Consider the following 17156-nt stretch of genomic DNA (forward strand, 5'->3'; position numbering starts at 1 on the left):
CCTTCTGCCATTCTACATCTTCAACTGACCAGATTATGAACGGTTGATGGAGAGAAGTGCTGATCACCAACATGACATTGGTGGGTTCACACAACACTGAAGATTGGGAACTTCCAGCTCACACTGGAAGTGTGCACTCACCTGGAACTGACAGGTCCCAGTGACTTACTTTCCACTGTGATGTGTGAAGCTGCCATAAATGAACACAACATAGTTTATTATTATTTCTTGTTTACACAGTCAGAAAGGTGTTATTGACTGGTTTGTTTTATACAGACATCGAGTCCTTCCCAAGGACCTGGGATGGCTGAATTTTATTGTCAATGTTGTTGCTGTTATAGATATCATTGCAGAATATAGGCTGTTCCCAGTAAAGTTGCTTTTTGTAATTGGCTGATGGTGATTTCTGTGGCCCCTATGGTGTTGAGGTGCTCTTCAAGGTCTTTTGGAACTGCACCCAGGGTGCCAATTACCACTGGGATAATTTTGGTCTTTTTCTGCCACAGCCTTTCAATTTCAGTTTGTAGATCTTTTGTATTTTGTTGTTTTCTCTATTTCTTTTTCTTCTATTCTGCTATCCCCTGGTATTGCTATGTCAATTATTTTGACTTCTTTTCCTTTCTTCTCAACTACAGTTATATCTGGTGTATTGTGTGGCAGATGTTTGTCTGTTTGTAGTCGGAAGTCCCATGATATTTTTGCATCTTCATTTTCTTCAACTTTTTCAATTTTATGGTCCCACCAATGTTTGGCTACAGGTAGCTTGTATTTTTTACAGATGTTCCAGTGTATCATCCCTGCTACCTTGTCATGCCTTTGTTTGTAGTCAGTCTGTGCGATCTTTTTACAACAGCTGATTAGGTGGTCAACTGTTTCATCTGCTTGTTTACAAAGGCGGCACTTGCTGTTTCTTGTTGATTTTTCGACTTTTGCTCTTATTGCATTTGTTCTTAGTGCCTGTTCTTGTGCAGCCAGTATTAAACCCTCTGTTTCTTTCTTCAAGTTGCCATTCTTAAGCCATTGCCAGGTCTTGGAGATGTCTGGTTTTCCACTTGCATTGTGCAATTATTGACCATGCAGGGGCTTATTTTTCCATTTTTCTGCTCGGTTCTTGACTTGTTCTTTCTTGTAGGCCTGCTTTGCTTCATTGGTGTTGAATAGTTTCTCATTATTGACCATTTTAAGTGCATCTTCTTCACTGTCCTTGAGGTATTCTTCAAGGCCTCTTCTCTCCTCCTCTACTGTTTGATGGACTTGCAGCATGCTTCTTCCACCTGAGCTGCGAGGGAGGTAGAGCCTATCTACATCACTGCGGGGGTGCAGAGCATGATTGATGGTCATGATTTTCCTGGTCTTACGATCTAGCGTCTCTAGCTCTGCCTGGGTCCAGTCTATTATTCCTGCAGTGTATCTGATAACAGCTATAGCCCTGGTGTTTATGGCCTGTATGGTGTTTCCGCCATTGAGTTTGGACTTGAGGATTTTTCTAACTCTCCTGATGTATTCACTTTCCATTTTTCTTTTAACTTCAGTGTGTGCAATGTTATCAGCCTGGAGAATGCCCAAGTATTTGTAATGTTCTTTCTCTTCCAGGTTCTTGATGTTGCATCCATTGGGCAGTTCTATCCCTTCTGTTTTTGTTATTTTCCCTCTGTTCATTATTAATGCAGCACACTTGTCTAGTCCAAACTCCAGTGTTATATTGCTACTTAATATACGGACATTGTTTAGCAGTGATTCGATTTCTGACTGGGACTTTCCATACAACTTCAGATCATCCATGTACAGCAGGTGGTTTATTTTACTTGATGTTTTAGATGTTTGGTATCCGAGGCCTGTTTTGTTTAGTATTTGTGAAAGTGGGGTCATGGCGATTACAGACAACAGAGGGGATAGTGAGTCCCCTTGGAAAATACCTCTTCTAATGCTAACCTGTCCTATTGTCTCGCCATTGATTGTTAACTGTGTACTCCTCATGCTCATTGCTTTTTTAATAAATATCTGGTTTTTGCTGACACCAGTTGTTTCTAAACAGATTAATATCCATGTGTGAGGCAATGAGTCGAAGGCCTTCTTGTAGTCAAGCTATGCAGCACTTCGATTTGTTTTTCTTCTCTTGCAATTTTCTAAAATCATTTTGTCAATCAGCAGCTGCTCTTTTGTGCCTCTGGTGTTCGGGCAATTTCCCTTCTGTTCAACTGGAAGCTGTTTGTTAGTTAATAAGTGTTGCATGAGTTCATCTGCTATTATTCCAGTTAATAATTTGAACATGGTTGGCAGGCAGGTTATCGGTCTATAATTACTTGGAACTGCACCTTTTGCTGGGTCTTTCATGATGAGATGAGTTTTCCCAGTTGTTAGCCATTGTTCAATATCACCTCCTTGCAAAATGTGATTGAGCTGTTTTGATAGTTGTTTATGAAGGCTTGTTAGGTGTTTAAGCCAAAAGCCATGCAGTTCATCGTCGCCTGGTGCAGTCCAATTTTTAATTTTCTTTGCTCTTTCACTTATTAATTCTGGTGTTACTATTAGATCTTGCATTTGTTGGTTACATTTTTCAACCTCTTTCACTCAGCCTGCTTTTTTATTATAATCTATTGGATTGTCCCATAATTTCCCCCAGAATTGCACTGTTTCTTCTTTATTTGGTCTTTCTAGGTTTCTTGCAGTTTCTCCTTCTATGCTTTGGTAGAAACGTCTCTGATTCGACTGGAATTGGAGATTCTGCCTGTGTTGTGTAAGTCTGGCTTCATATCTGCTAATCTTCTTTGACGCTGCTGTTATTTGCTGCTTTATTATTTCCACGACATCTCTAATTTTCCTTGAATTGAGGTCGTATTTTTGGATCAGATACTGTTTGGTGTTTTCATTCTTCAGCTTCTTGTCTTTCATATCTTTCATTTTACTAGCATCTGACTGAAGCCTGGAGATTTTATTTTCTAATCTAATCTTCCATTTAGGTGATGTACTGCTTTCTTTTTTTACAGGTCCATTGATCTTGTATCCGAGCTCTTGTGTTGTTATTGTTGCTGCACTGTACATTAGTTGGTTTGTTTCTTGCAAATTATTGGTTTTTATCTCTGCAAGTGCAGCATTGACATCATCATCATCATCATCATCATCATCATTATTACATTTATATCCCGCTCTTCCTCCAAGGAGCCCAGAGCGGTGTACTACATACTTGAGTTTCTCTTTCACAACAACCCTGTGAAGTAGGTTAGGCTGAGAGAGAAGTGACTGGCCCAGAGTCACCCAGCTAGTTTTATGGCTGAATGGGGATTTGAACTCAGGTCTCCCCTGTCCTAGTCCAGCACTCAAAACACTTCACCACACTGGCTCTTCTTTTAATCAGACATCTTTTAATGTCTGAGCAAGTTGTCTTTTGGCAACTGTTTTTAGAGCTGGAAGTCAAACCCTGGTGGTTGTTTGGTTCATGTGCTCAGATATTTTTTCCTTTAGTTCTTGTTGCTTTTTTGTTAAACGGCATTCGAGATTTTGAGGTAGCGGCAAAGGGGAGGTTGCCTGGTTTTGATTTTGAAACAGTTCAGTAACAGTGGCATCCTCGATATCCAACACCTCCTCCACCTGCGCCTGAGCAACTTCTTCAGTTGGTGGTAATTCTTCTTCCATATCTTGAGCCTGTGTTGCTCTTTGCAGTTCTTCCAGCTCAACTCCTGTGAATACTTTATTTCTTATTATGTATCTTCTCTGGTCTGCTAGCCTTTGTTCTGTTATTTCTGTATCTGGATGCTTCTCTTTCCAAATTCGGTACATTCTTTTTAAATAACCTCTTCTAGTTGGACTAGACTTGTAATAGCAGATCATTATTTCCTTGTTGGCATTTTTTGTATATATTTTTTCAGTTAAGCGACGTTTCTTCCAGTAACTTTGCTGTCTTCAGCCCTGGCTGCTCAACTGAAAATCCTGAGTCCTGTTGCCCACTTGCCACCAGATGTCCAGGGACTATAGCACCTGGCGCGGTCCTTGTTGACCCGGGCGACGACCGATCCGGTATAGATTTATTAAAGTTACATCTCACCATATTGTTGATGGGAGGGGCACTCTTTGTCTGGCTCCTCTGGTGAGACCTGTCCAGTATGGTTGGACCTCTGGCATAGCTCTCACCTTCCTCAGAGCACTCCAGCCCCACAACCACGCCAAGGTAGTGCCTCACTGGGGTTTTATTATTATTATTGTTATTGTTATTGTTATTGCTATTGTTATTATTTATTCAATTTCTATACCACCCATCCAAATATTGCTCAGGGAGGTTTACACAGAGAAATAATACATAAATAAGATGGATCCCTGTCCCCAAAGGGCTCACAATCTTAAAAGGAAATATAAGATAGACACCAGCAACAGTCACTGGAGGTACTGTCCTGGGTGTGAATAGGGCCAGTTACTCTTCCCCTGCTAAATAAAGAGAATCACCACATTAAAAGGTGCCTCTTTGTCAAGTTAGCAGGGAGTCTAACTTGGTATCATATACATAAGTACTAGAGGTTCATACCTGCTGTCAAAACCATGTGCTTTTGTTTACAAACAAATGCACATGTCTGGAGGATGACATCCTAGTGATGGCATGGGGGAGTGGGGCGGAGCAGCTGTCAAAATGCACTTACGTCAGCGGAAATACGACTCCAGAAATGCATCAGCAGAAATGGTCAGAGAAGTCCCCATGTGGCCGGAAAGGGTCAGAAGTATGGGTACGCCCTCACCCCCGAGGGTTTGGCCCCCACCCTGTATCCCTACCCCCAAAATATGTCCAGGCATGTTCCGAAGGTGGGCATGTGACACCTCTACAAACACACCTAGCCATCCTGGACCAATAGGAACAGGTTTCAGACACCAGAAAGGTCCGTGTGCACTTATTGGTCCATTCACACATTATGTTTAACAATTTTACCATGAGTGTATGCACAGGTACAAATCTGTCCAAAGGTGCGGTCATTCAGATGTCACACAGGTACAGCATTATACTTCCTATCTGTACCATGCACTTGAAGGATCTGTATCCCGGTTTCAATTTTAAAATGAACCCAGGTACAGTAATTCACTCCAACTTGTGTACACTTCCATAGAATAGTGTCTGAATCAGGATAAAGAAGGCTCAGGGATGACTAGAGGTTCTGGGGGTTGGGGGTTGGAATAGATCTGGGCAAGCAATAGGAACATGGAGGAAACCTTTTCCAAGTGTATCCTCCATTTTAGAAGGGAAACACCTATCACGGTTGCACGCTTAAAAGAGACATCAATTGGTAATATTTTAATCAAGTTTCTGTACATGTGGGTAAGTCAGACATGTGTACAAAAATGCAAACAGTGCAACAAAGAAATGCAAGTTCTGGTTGCCCTAATGAAACAGCATTATGATCTCTGAATACGTATTACATCTCTGAATACGTACTAAGTTTATATTAGACAACAAGAATTTACTTTTACTAGAAAATTGTGATTTAAATTGAGATTTAAATCATTAAAATTAAGTTCTGTGAAGTGGTTTAAATCATAGCAGCCCAGATTGCAACCATTCTATACAGTTTCTAAGTCAAAGCCTTAATGAACTCATGGGGGCTTACTCCCAGCTAACTGTTGTGTGCTTGGGTTTGCAACCAAAGGATATATATCCCAGAAATGTTTATATTGTGAGACAGAGAGAGAAAAGTCTTGCTTTAAAAAAGTGTGCATGTGCATATGTGTGAGAAGAAAGGAAATTAGTGGCCTTTGGTGGAAACTTCTCATCATCAGAACTTGTGCTAATAGAATGCTTTCTTGGGCTGGGTTTTACAACTGTTTGTTGTACAATAGTCTCCAAGGATCTCTCTGAGGAGCCCATGATCGCACAAACAGTTAGTCTGCAAAACCAAAATGGCTCAGAGAGACACGGGCTATTCCTACAGAACCAGGGTGATGTGGCTTGTTCGTAAAGGGTTCACTTGACCCCGTTTCAGCCAATAAAGTTACACAAAATGGCCACCCAGCCATTATCACGTCTGCACACACAGACCTTTCCGGGGTCTGAAACCTGTTCCTATTGGTCCAGGATGGCTAGGTGTGTTTGTAGAGGGATCACATGCCACCTCTGCGACATGCCTGGACATATTCTTATGCTGCTTAAAATTTAAAATTATTATTATTAAAATAATAATAATAATAATAATAATAATAATAATAATAATAATTATTATTATTATTGGGAAGGACTCGATGTCTGGATAAAACAAACCAGTCAATAACACCTGTCTGACTGTGTAAACAAGAAATCGACATAGCAATACCAAGGCATAGCAGAATAGAAGAAAAAGAAATAGAAAAAATAACAAAATACAAAGCTCTACAAATTGAAATTGAAAGGCTGTGGCAGAAAAAGACCAAAATAATCCCAGTGGTAATTGGCACCCTAGGTGCAATTCCAAAACAACTTGAAGAGCACCTCAACACCATAGGGGCCACAGAAATCACCATCAGCCAATTACAAAAAGCAACTTTACTAGGAACAGCCTATATTTTGCGACAATATCTATAATAACCAACAGTATTGATGATAAAATTCAGCCATCCCAGGTCCTTGGGAAGGACTCGATGTCTGGAAAAAACAAACCAATCAATAGCACCTGTCTGACTGTGTAAACAAGAAATAATAATAATAATATTCTGGGGGTAGGGGGGTAGGGTGGGGCCAAACTTCTGGGGGTGAAGGCCTACCCCTACTTCTGACCCTTTCTGGCCACATGGGTCTTTTCTGACCATTTCCGCTGATTCATTTCCTGTTACGTATTTCTGCTTATGTAAGAGCATTTTGACAGCTGCACCCCCCCACCCCCGTGACATCACTAAGATGTGACATCACTATGATGTCACTCTCCAGCCACGTGCATTTGTTTGTAAACATGTTTTTGACAGCAGGTATGTTCCTTTACTACTTACATAACATTTACTTGTGCAGCCATGACAAACAAACTGAGGGTGGAGCAAAGTCTACCAAGGGTGAAATAAATAAAATAAATATTTGGCCCTTGGCTCTATAGCAGCAAACAGATGGTATCTAGGTCATAGATTTCCTCTAGGAAAAAATGGAGGATTACTGGTCATGATAGAAGATTTCCATGCTCTGTGGTGGATTTCCTCTTAATCCATTGTAGTGCAATTTCTCTGAGGGACAGTGGTTGTATCACAAGATGGTTTAGTGACATGTTTTTAATATTTTAATATTTTTAATTCTAGGGTATAATACTGCTACTCCTTCTATGAATATTTATATACCACTCTGCAACTTAAGTTAATTTTATAGAGGAAAATAAATAATACATAAACAAGATGGCCCCCTGTACCCAAAGGGCTCACAGACTAAAAAGAAACATAAGGCAAATACCAGCAACAGCCACTGGAGGGATGCTGTGCTGGGGATGGATAGGGCCAGTTGCTCTCCCCCTGTTAACTATAAGAGAATCGCCACTTAAAAATGTGTCTCTTTGCTCAGTTAGTAGGGTGAGCAAAGACAAATTTTCAAAGACCTATAATTTAGAAATGCTGAATAATTTGGACCATATGGTATGTTTTAGTAAGTTAATGAGGAGTAATGTATACAAATAACAAAAAATATTCAGCTCTTGAAAAGTGCAGACTGTGACATATGAACAATAAGAGTTTTTAACTTTTAAAAATTTCTCATAAAAATTGCATTACCCTTTTCTAGCAGCTCAACTTACACATCTCTAAAATATCTCAGCCAAGAGCCTTAACATACTTCACAACACAGTGGTAAGAGATTATTGATCATTACATTTTCAACTCATAAGGGAGGAAAATGTGTTAGAAGTCTGACTTTGTGCTACAGAATAGAGGGACTACGTTACAGCACAGATATATAACTGGTGACTTCCTAGCTGTGAATGACAGTTAACTCTCATGTGTGTCAACAGGGAATATATACACATGCTTCCTATATTGCAATGCTAAGGCTAAAATGGGAAAAAAATGCATAGACATATATTTTTACCAAGCTGGGTTAGCAGAATATGATTTACAGAAGATTTTATCTGTTAGTGACCACAATTAATAATTGTTCTCTTATTTGCAGTGCATGGAATCTTTATTGATTGTAGGTACTCAGAGGCTCATTTTTTACATCTAAGAGCTCGTTTCATTAGTACAGCTATAGAACCACTTTTTTACACTATATCCATACATTGATTGAATCCTCAATATGATGCAAAAGAAGCACTGAATACCCAAATATTTCCCCAGGGCTTCCATGCAGTTCACTCACCTGATGCTGAACACATGGCTGTCCTTACTTTGCCAGGAAGCTTTAATTATGAACACATAACACAGCATTTTATTAACAAATCTGAATAAAACAAATTCAATAATTCACATTATTTCTGAGGGTTTCAGCACTAGGGGTGTGAACAGACTGGTCTGCAGTCAAACCAGTTTGCCACAAACTGGGTGGTTCAAGTGGCTTAATGGTGAACCACTCCAAACCAGTTCAAGCTGGTTCGCTGTTTCAACCAGCCCAGCTAGTCAGTCCAATGAACTGGTTTATGGAGCAGAAGTTCAGTCCAAATTCAGACCTAATTGCCACACATGGTCCATGTTGATTAGATATGCCCTTAATTAGCACTGGGGCATACTCATAGGCCTCACAAATGTAGCATATATTTAGGTGTGTTTGATGTAAATTTATACCTGCTATTTTTAGAATACTCCCATTCAAAATTATTCATATGACATAGTAATCTTTGATTGGAATCATTAATACACCAAAATAATTTGATGCAGCGGGGAAGCAACCTGCCTAGAAAGCAGGAGGCTGTTGGTTCGAATCCCCGCTGGTGTGTTTCCCAGAATATGGGAAATGCCTATATCAGAAAGCAGCAATTATAGGAAGGTGCTGAAAAGCATAATCTCATACTACACAGGAAAAGGCAATGATAAACTACTCCTGAATTATACCAAGATAACCACATGGCTGTATGGTTGCCAGGAGTTGACACCAACTTGATGGCACAACCAACCAACAAGTACTCTTTGTAGAATTTACAGAAGTATAGGAAGACTGAAGTTTATTGTTAGTGTTGTTTAGAAACATTACCATCTAAATTGGTATCCCCTGCTATCCTATTTAATCTGGAATAGTTCATATCTCTAAGGAAATCTGAATGTTTAAAGCTTGTGTTCTTAGGGTTGAATTCATTGCCTACAATCATTATTTCAAATGTTCAGAAAATCTAGCAATATACATAAAAAGGGGAAATGGTGGCACAGAGAACAGTACTGCAGCCTTACTGCTGCATTTTGTTACTTTGTAGGACTTGCCAACTTATTTTCATTTTCTAAAGACATGGGAGGTGTGCAACAGAGGTGCCATGAAGACAGAGCAAGAAGAGAGTCAAGGGTGATCCCTGTTTTGCTGTGCTATGGGCTGAACTTCTATCAGCACCATGGTGAGCTCCCTGCCTTTTGTTGTTGTTTTATGTGATTGTTTTGAAAGTGACTCAGTTTTTAAAAAAATTTAAACCTGAACAAACATAATTATTTGCAGCTGAAGCCAAGTGTAAAGGAACTTCAACTCCAAATGGGATAATTATTGTGATGTATAATCAGGTATAGCTATAAATAGATCTCAGCGGGGAAACAGAGGAAAACATATATAATGCCATCTAAATTATAGCAATAATAAAAACTGCAGTTGAAGCTCTAGTCATATGTTAGAATATTAGCTTCCTGCTATATGATGCAGTTGCTATAGAAACTTACAACTGGGAGCTAAATAAAGTCATTTCTATGCTGGTGTTGGTGTCTAGAACTTCAGCACCTGATGCTAACCAAATTGTGCTCAATAAACAAATTTCAACTTTAAAGTCTTGCAATAAGTTTGTGATAGTTTCTGAACTCCTGATTAATCTCAATTAATCTTGGTTAAGAAGATTAGAATATAAGAAGCAATTGAGAGAGAAATAGAAGGCTAACATGTATGCTCCTTTTGTCTAGTAAAAAGCTTGTTTCATCCCTAATGGTTCCTTTTCCCTCTCTTCATTCTTTCAGTCTAAGAACCTGACATAGATGATGATTTTATTCAAATTAATTTCATGACCACTCTCTGCTCACACATTATTTTTCATGAATTGTAGATATAATTATAGACAGCTACAATGATTGTTTATCATTTGCAATACATTAAGACAAGGGCTACAAGCTTTAATCAGTCAAATATGTGGATTGATGAACTAAAATTTTAGCAGACTAACTGGTTATGGGACTGAAAGCCAAGTCATTTTTGCTGGGGGCAGAGCTTGGAGCTTTCTTGGTTCTGATGTGCTACAAGAAAAGGAGATAAAATAAGATAACATTAAATTTATCCTAACCTGTTAACAAAAGCATTATGCATGTCATAATATGTCTTAGGGATTTAAAAAAGATACCCCTTGTTGCTATTTTAGTAATATGCAAATATATTACAATTTAACAATTAAATTGAATTGAATAATTAATTACAGATTATTAAACTTCCAGTGACTGCTGCTGGTGTCTATCTTATGCTTCGTTTTAGAATGTGAGCCCTTTGGGGACAGAGGACAATCTTATTTATTTATTATTTCTCTGTGTAACCTTCCTTAAGCTATTTTTGGAAGGGCGGTATAGAAATTGATATAATAATTATAAAAATTATTATTATTATTATTATTATTATTATTATTATTATTATTATTATTAACCTCAAAAACCCAAATGTCATTTAACAGAAAAGCAACAAGAACTAAAGCAAAAAATAACTGAGCACATGAACCAAACAACCACCAGGGTTCGACTTCCAGCTCTAAAAACAGTTGCCAAAAAACAACTTGCTAAGGCATTAAAAGATGTCAATGCTGCACTTGCAGAAATAACAACAAAGAATTTGCAAGAAACAAAGAAACTAATGTACAGTGCAGCAACAATAACAACACAAGAGCTCAGATATAAGATAAGTGGACCTGTAAAAAAAGAAAGTAGTACATCACCTAAATGGAAGATTAGATTAGAAAATAAAATCTCCAGCCTTAGATCAGATGCTAGTAAATGGGATGATATGAAAGACAAGAAGCTGAAGAATGAAAACACCAAACAGTATCTGATCCAAAAATACCACCTAGATTCAAGGAAAATTAGAGAAGTCCTGGAAATAATAAAGCATCAAATAACAGCAGTGTCAAAGAAGATTAGCAGATATGAAGCCAGAATTACACAACACAGGCAGAATCTCCAATTCCAGACAAATCAGAGACGTATCTACCGAAGCATAGAAGGAGAAACTGCAAGAAACCTAGAAACACCAAATAAAGAAGAAACAGTGCAATTCTGGGGGAAATTATGGGACAATCCAATAGATTATAATAAAAAAGCAGGCTGGATGAAAGAGGTCGAAAACTGTAACCAACAAATGCAAGATCTAATAGTAACACCAGAATTAATAAGTGAAAGAGCAAAGAAAATTAAAAATTGGACTGCACCAGGCGACGATGAACTGCATGGCTTTTGGCTTAAACACCTAACAAGCCTTCATAAACAACTATCAAAACAGCTCAATCACATTTTGCAAGGAGGTGATATTGAACAATGGCTAACAACTGGGAAAACTCATCTCATCATGAAAGACCCAGCAAAAGGTGCAGTTCCAAGTAATTATAGACCGATAACCTGCCTGCCAACCATGTTCAAATTATTAACTGGAATAATAGCAGATGAACTCATGCAACACTTATTAACTAACAAACTGCTTCTAGTTGAATTGAAAGGAAATTGCCCGAACACCAGAGGCACAAAAGACCAGCTGCTGATTGACAAAATTATTTTAGAAAACTGCAAGAGAAGAAAAACAAATCTAAGTGTTGAATGGATTGACTACAAGAAAGCCTTCGATTCATTGCCTCACACATGGATACTAATCTGTTTAGAAACAACTGGTGTCACCAAAAACATTCAGATATTTATTTTAAAAAGCAACGAGTATGTGGAGTACACAGTTAACAATCAATGGCGAGACAATAGGACAGGTTAGCATTAGAAGAGGCATTTTCCAAAGGGACTCACTATCCCCTCTGTTGTTTGTAATCGCCATGACCCCACTTTCACAAATACTAAACAAAACAGGCCTCGGATACCAAACATCTAAAACATCAAGTAAAATAAACCACCTGCTGTACATGGATGATCTGAAGTTGTATGGAAAGTCCCAGTCAGAAATTGAATCACTGCTAAACCCTGTCCGTATATTCAGTAGCGATATAGCAATGGAGTTTGGACTAGACAAGTGTGCTGCATTAATAATCAACAGAGGGAAAATAACAAAAACAGAAGGGATAGAACTGACCAAAGGATGCAACATCAAGAACCTGGAAGGGGAAAGAACCTTCCAAATGCTTGGGCATTCTCCAGGCTGATAACATTGCACACACTGAAGTTAAAAGAAAAATGGGAAGTGAATACATCAGGAGAGTTAGAAAAATCCTCAAGTCCAAACTCAATGGCAGGAACACCATACAAGCCATAAACACCTGGGCTATACCTGTTATCATATACACTGCAGGAATAATAGACTGGACCCAGGCAGAACTAGAGATGCTAGATCGTAAGACCAGGAAATCATGACCATCAATCATGCTCTGCACCCCCGCAGTGATGTCGATAGGCTATACCTCCCTCACAGCTCAGGTGGAAGAGGAATGCTGCAAGTCCATCAAACAGTAGAGAAGGAGAAAAGAGTCCTTGAAGAATATATCAAGGACAGTGAAGAAGATGCACTTAAAATGGTCAATAATGAGAAACTATTCAACACCAATGAAGCAAAGCAGGCCTACAAGAAAGAACAAGTCAAGAACCGAGCAGAAAAATGGAAAAATAAGCACCTGCATTGTCAATATTTGCACAATATAAGTGGAAAATCAGACATCACCATGACCTGGCAATGGCTTAAGAATGGTTACTTGAAGAAGAAACAGAGGGTTTAATACTGGCTGGGCAAGAACAGGCACTAAGAACAAATGCAATAAGAGCAAAAGTCGAAAAATCCACAACAAACAGCAAGTGCCGCCTTTGTAAAGAAGCAGATGAAACAGTGGACCACCTAATCAGCTGTTGTAAAAAGATCGCACAGACTGACTACAAACAAAGGCATGACAAGGTAGCAGGGATGATACACTGGAACATCTGCAAAAAAAATACAAGCTACCTGTAGCCAAAAATTGGTGGGACCATAAAATTGAAAAAGTTGAAGAAAATGAAGATGCAAAAATATTATGGGACTTCTGACTACAAACAGACAAACATCTGCCACACAATACACCAGATATAACTGTAGTCGAGAAGAAAGAAAAACAAGTCAAAGTAATCGACATAGCAATACCAGGGGATAGCAGAATAGAAGAAAAAGAAATAGAAAAAATCACCAAATACAAAGATCTACAAATTGAAATTGAAAGGCTGTGGCAGAAAAAGACCAAAATAATCCCAGTGGTCATTGGCGCCCTGGGTGCAGTTCCAAAAGATCTTGAAGAGCACCTCAACACCATAGGAGTCACAGAAATCACCATTAGCCAATTACAAAAAGCAACTTTACTGGGAACAGCCTATATTCTGCGACGATATCTATAACAATTGACAATAAAATTCAGCCATCCCAGGTCCTTGGGAAGGATAACACCTGACAATAACACCTGTCCGACTGTGTAAACAAGAAATAATAATAATTTGGCTACAGTTAGCTTGCTTTTTTTTTTACGCTAGAACATCTGCAAAAAATACAAGCTACCTGTAGCCAATGATTGGTGGGACCATAAAATTGAAAAAGTGGTAGAAAATGAAGATGCAAAAATATTATGGCACCTCCGACTACAAACAGACAAACATCTGCCACACAATACACCAGATATAACTGTAGTCGAGAAGAAAGAAAAACAAGTCAAAGTAATCGACATAGCAATACCAGGGGATAGCAGAAGAGAAGAAAAAGAAATAGAAAGAATCACAAAATACAAAGATCTCCAAATTGAAATTGAAAGGCTGTGGCAGATGAAGACCAAAATAATCCCAGTTGTAATTGGTGCCCTGGGTGCAATTCCAAAAGATCATGAAGAGCACCTCAACACCATAGGGGCCACAGAAATCACCATCAGCCAATTACAAAAAGCAGCTTTACTGGGAACAGCCTATATTCTGTTACAATATCTATAACAACAACAAAAACAATATTGATAACAAAATTCTGACATCCCATGTCCTTGGGAAGGACTCGATTTCTGGATAAAACAAACCAGTCAATAACACCTGCCTGACTGTGTAAACAAGACATAATAATAATAAAGACTGGACTATAGAATATATTACTGTTACTCAAAGTTGTCCCGGGGAGCTTTTTCAAGCATCTAGGAGCTCCTAAATGAGGTCCCAAAGATCATCTAACCAAACCCTTGTCCAGGCACTGTGACCAATCTGCATTATGTTTTGTAGAGAAAATAGCTAATATTTGTGCTGATTTGGATGTTTTTTGTAGAAGCAGAACTAAATGTTGCCAATGCACCTATCTGGTTTTGTTACTTTGGATACTTTGCAGATTGTGTTGCATGAGGAGCTGGACAGACTGCTTGGAAGTCTAATGGCTACCATGTATAAGTTCAACCCTTGCCCTTCATGATTGGTGATGGTGGCCAGGGAACGAATGGGTTCATGGGTGGAGGGAAGTGGTCAGTGCCTGCCTTATGCAGTGGATGGTGCATCCTCATTGGAAGGAGGACATCACTAGGCCCCTTCTTTAAAAGCCTTCAATTGACCCATTTAAATAACATTTGTCAAGTTTCTAACTCCCTGCTCTGGGTCAAGGTGTGGAGTGCATGTTGGCATGTCAGCTCCAAGCAGCTCTGGATGAATCTGATAACTTAGATTCTTTCCAGTCTGGCTTCCAGCCTGCATGTGGGACAGAAACTGCCTTGGATGCCCTTACACTGGGCAGAAGTAGACCGACTGGGCAGAAGTAGAAGTAGACCAAGGAAGTGTGGCTTTGTTGATCCTTGAGAGGTGGGAGTGTTCCCCACCTCATAAGTTTATCGGGAAATAGTGGGTCCATTCCAACCAAATTCCAATAACATTGGGGAGGCTATATTGGTCACCCAACATTTTTTATCGGATTGTATTTGATCTGATATTTTGTGTGGTGCACAGGCCTACAATGCACTCTGTGTGCAGCAATCCTTGAAGAAGATTTGGAAGTTTCAGCAGATGCAAAATGCTGCCACAAGGATACTCATGAACACAAGTCACTTCACAAGTATTATGCCCATCCTACAGTGATTCAATTTCTACCAATCTTCTGCCTAGATAGATTCAAAGTGCTAGCCATGACCTTTAAGTGATTACATGGCTTGGAGCCATGGTATCCATCGGACCACATTCAGGCCTATTTTGTTTGTTTGTTTCTTTGTTTGTTTAACACATTTTTATACCACCCCATATGCAAATCCCTGGGAGGTTCACAATCTTAAAACACAGCAATTAAAACATTAACACAATTAAAACCACTTAAAATATAGATAAAAACTCTAAAACTTAAAAACTATAAACTAAAAGCCTGACTAAATAGGAATTTTTCAGGTCCTTCTTAATAGGTTCTGGAGTTCATAAAGAAATTTTTTTCTTAAATACCTTGGACCCAAGCCATTCAGTGCTTTATAGGTAATCACCAGCACTTTGTATTTTGCCAGGAAACCTATTGGCAGCCAGTGTAGTTCTTTTAAAATGGGTGTAATATTATCTCTTTGGGTAACCCTGGAGACCAGCTAGGCTGCTGCATTCTGTATCAGCTGCAGTTTCCAGACTACATACAAAGGCAGCCCAATCTAGAGTGCATTGCCGTGGTCAAGTCTGGATGTTACCAGAATATGCACCACTGTTTAAAGACCATTGAACTCCAGAAATTGATATAGCTGGCATATCACCTGAAGCTGCTAGAAAGCCCTTCTAGCCACTGTCTCAACCTGAGAAGCCAGGGAGAGGTTTGGGTCCACAAGTATGAACCTTCCAGAGCCCTTCATTCAGTATTTCAGGCCCTACTTGTAGCCCTGCCACTGACTGAAATTCATTTGGTGGGGACTAGAGACAGGGTCTTTTTGGTTGTGGCCTCTAACCTTTGGAAAGCCTCCCCAAAAGGCTTCACCATGATCCCTCCTGAAGGATATTTTAAAAGCACCTGAAAATCCATCTTTTTAGAGAAGCCTTTTAGTGTTGTATATGCAGCTATATCTGGTGGGTTTAACTTTTTTTAACTTTTTAGCATTCAACTTTTAAATCTGCTTTTAACTGGGTCCTGCTTTTAGTTATTTTACTTATTTTATTAATCTTAAGTTTTATTATTAGTTTATCATTTTTGTCATCCACCCCAAGCACAATTGCACCAGAGAGATGGGATAGAAACATTTCAAATAAATAATGTTCCATATAGCCTGCATAAAGATGTGCATTTGTGAGGGCATTTAGCAAATAGCATTACGTGGCATCCCTTTTCATAATATTATCATTGCCAAACCCTGTCACAAAAGGATCAGCGATCATTAAAATCCTATTAAATGTACCTATTATTAAAACTTCAAACTAACCCTATAAATAAATAGAGTGCTACTTTCTGACAATAAAACTTGATTTGAATCCATACACAGAGGCGCTGTTGTGCCATTTCAACCGTGCTCTTGGTGGAATGGCAATAAACTGTAATGCTCTTGCTGACATCATAGGCATTCATTGTATCACAGCCACAGTGATCTCCATCACCTGAACTTCAACAGCCGCTGACAAGCCATTTTTAGCCAGCCAGGCAGAACCAACTCTGAGTCTGGGCAAGTCTTATCCAGATAGGGGCATGAGGTGTGAAAGCCAACTGAGAATGCATCTGGAAGGATCTTATAAGCAGGCGGAGCATCAGCATGTCTGTGTTTTAGCCTACGGCAAGAGGTGGCAGCTGGCTGAGTGACCTAAGCCAGGTGGTCAGTGTCTATTCAGTGCTCATGTTGGCACTTAGGCCAAACAGCTGCAGAGCAGAACCAGCCTGATATCAGCCTGAGCAGCCGTGTATAACCAGAGCCAGGCCCATCTTTGCCAGCCAAATCTGCACACAGCAGGCA

Source organism: Hemicordylus capensis, chromosome 3, assembly GCF_027244095.1.
Source record: "Hemicordylus capensis ecotype Gifberg chromosome 3, rHemCap1.1.pri, whole genome shotgun sequence".
In the NCBI taxonomy this organism is placed as follows: Eukaryota; Metazoa; Chordata; class Lepidosauria; order Squamata; family Cordylidae; genus Hemicordylus; species Hemicordylus capensis.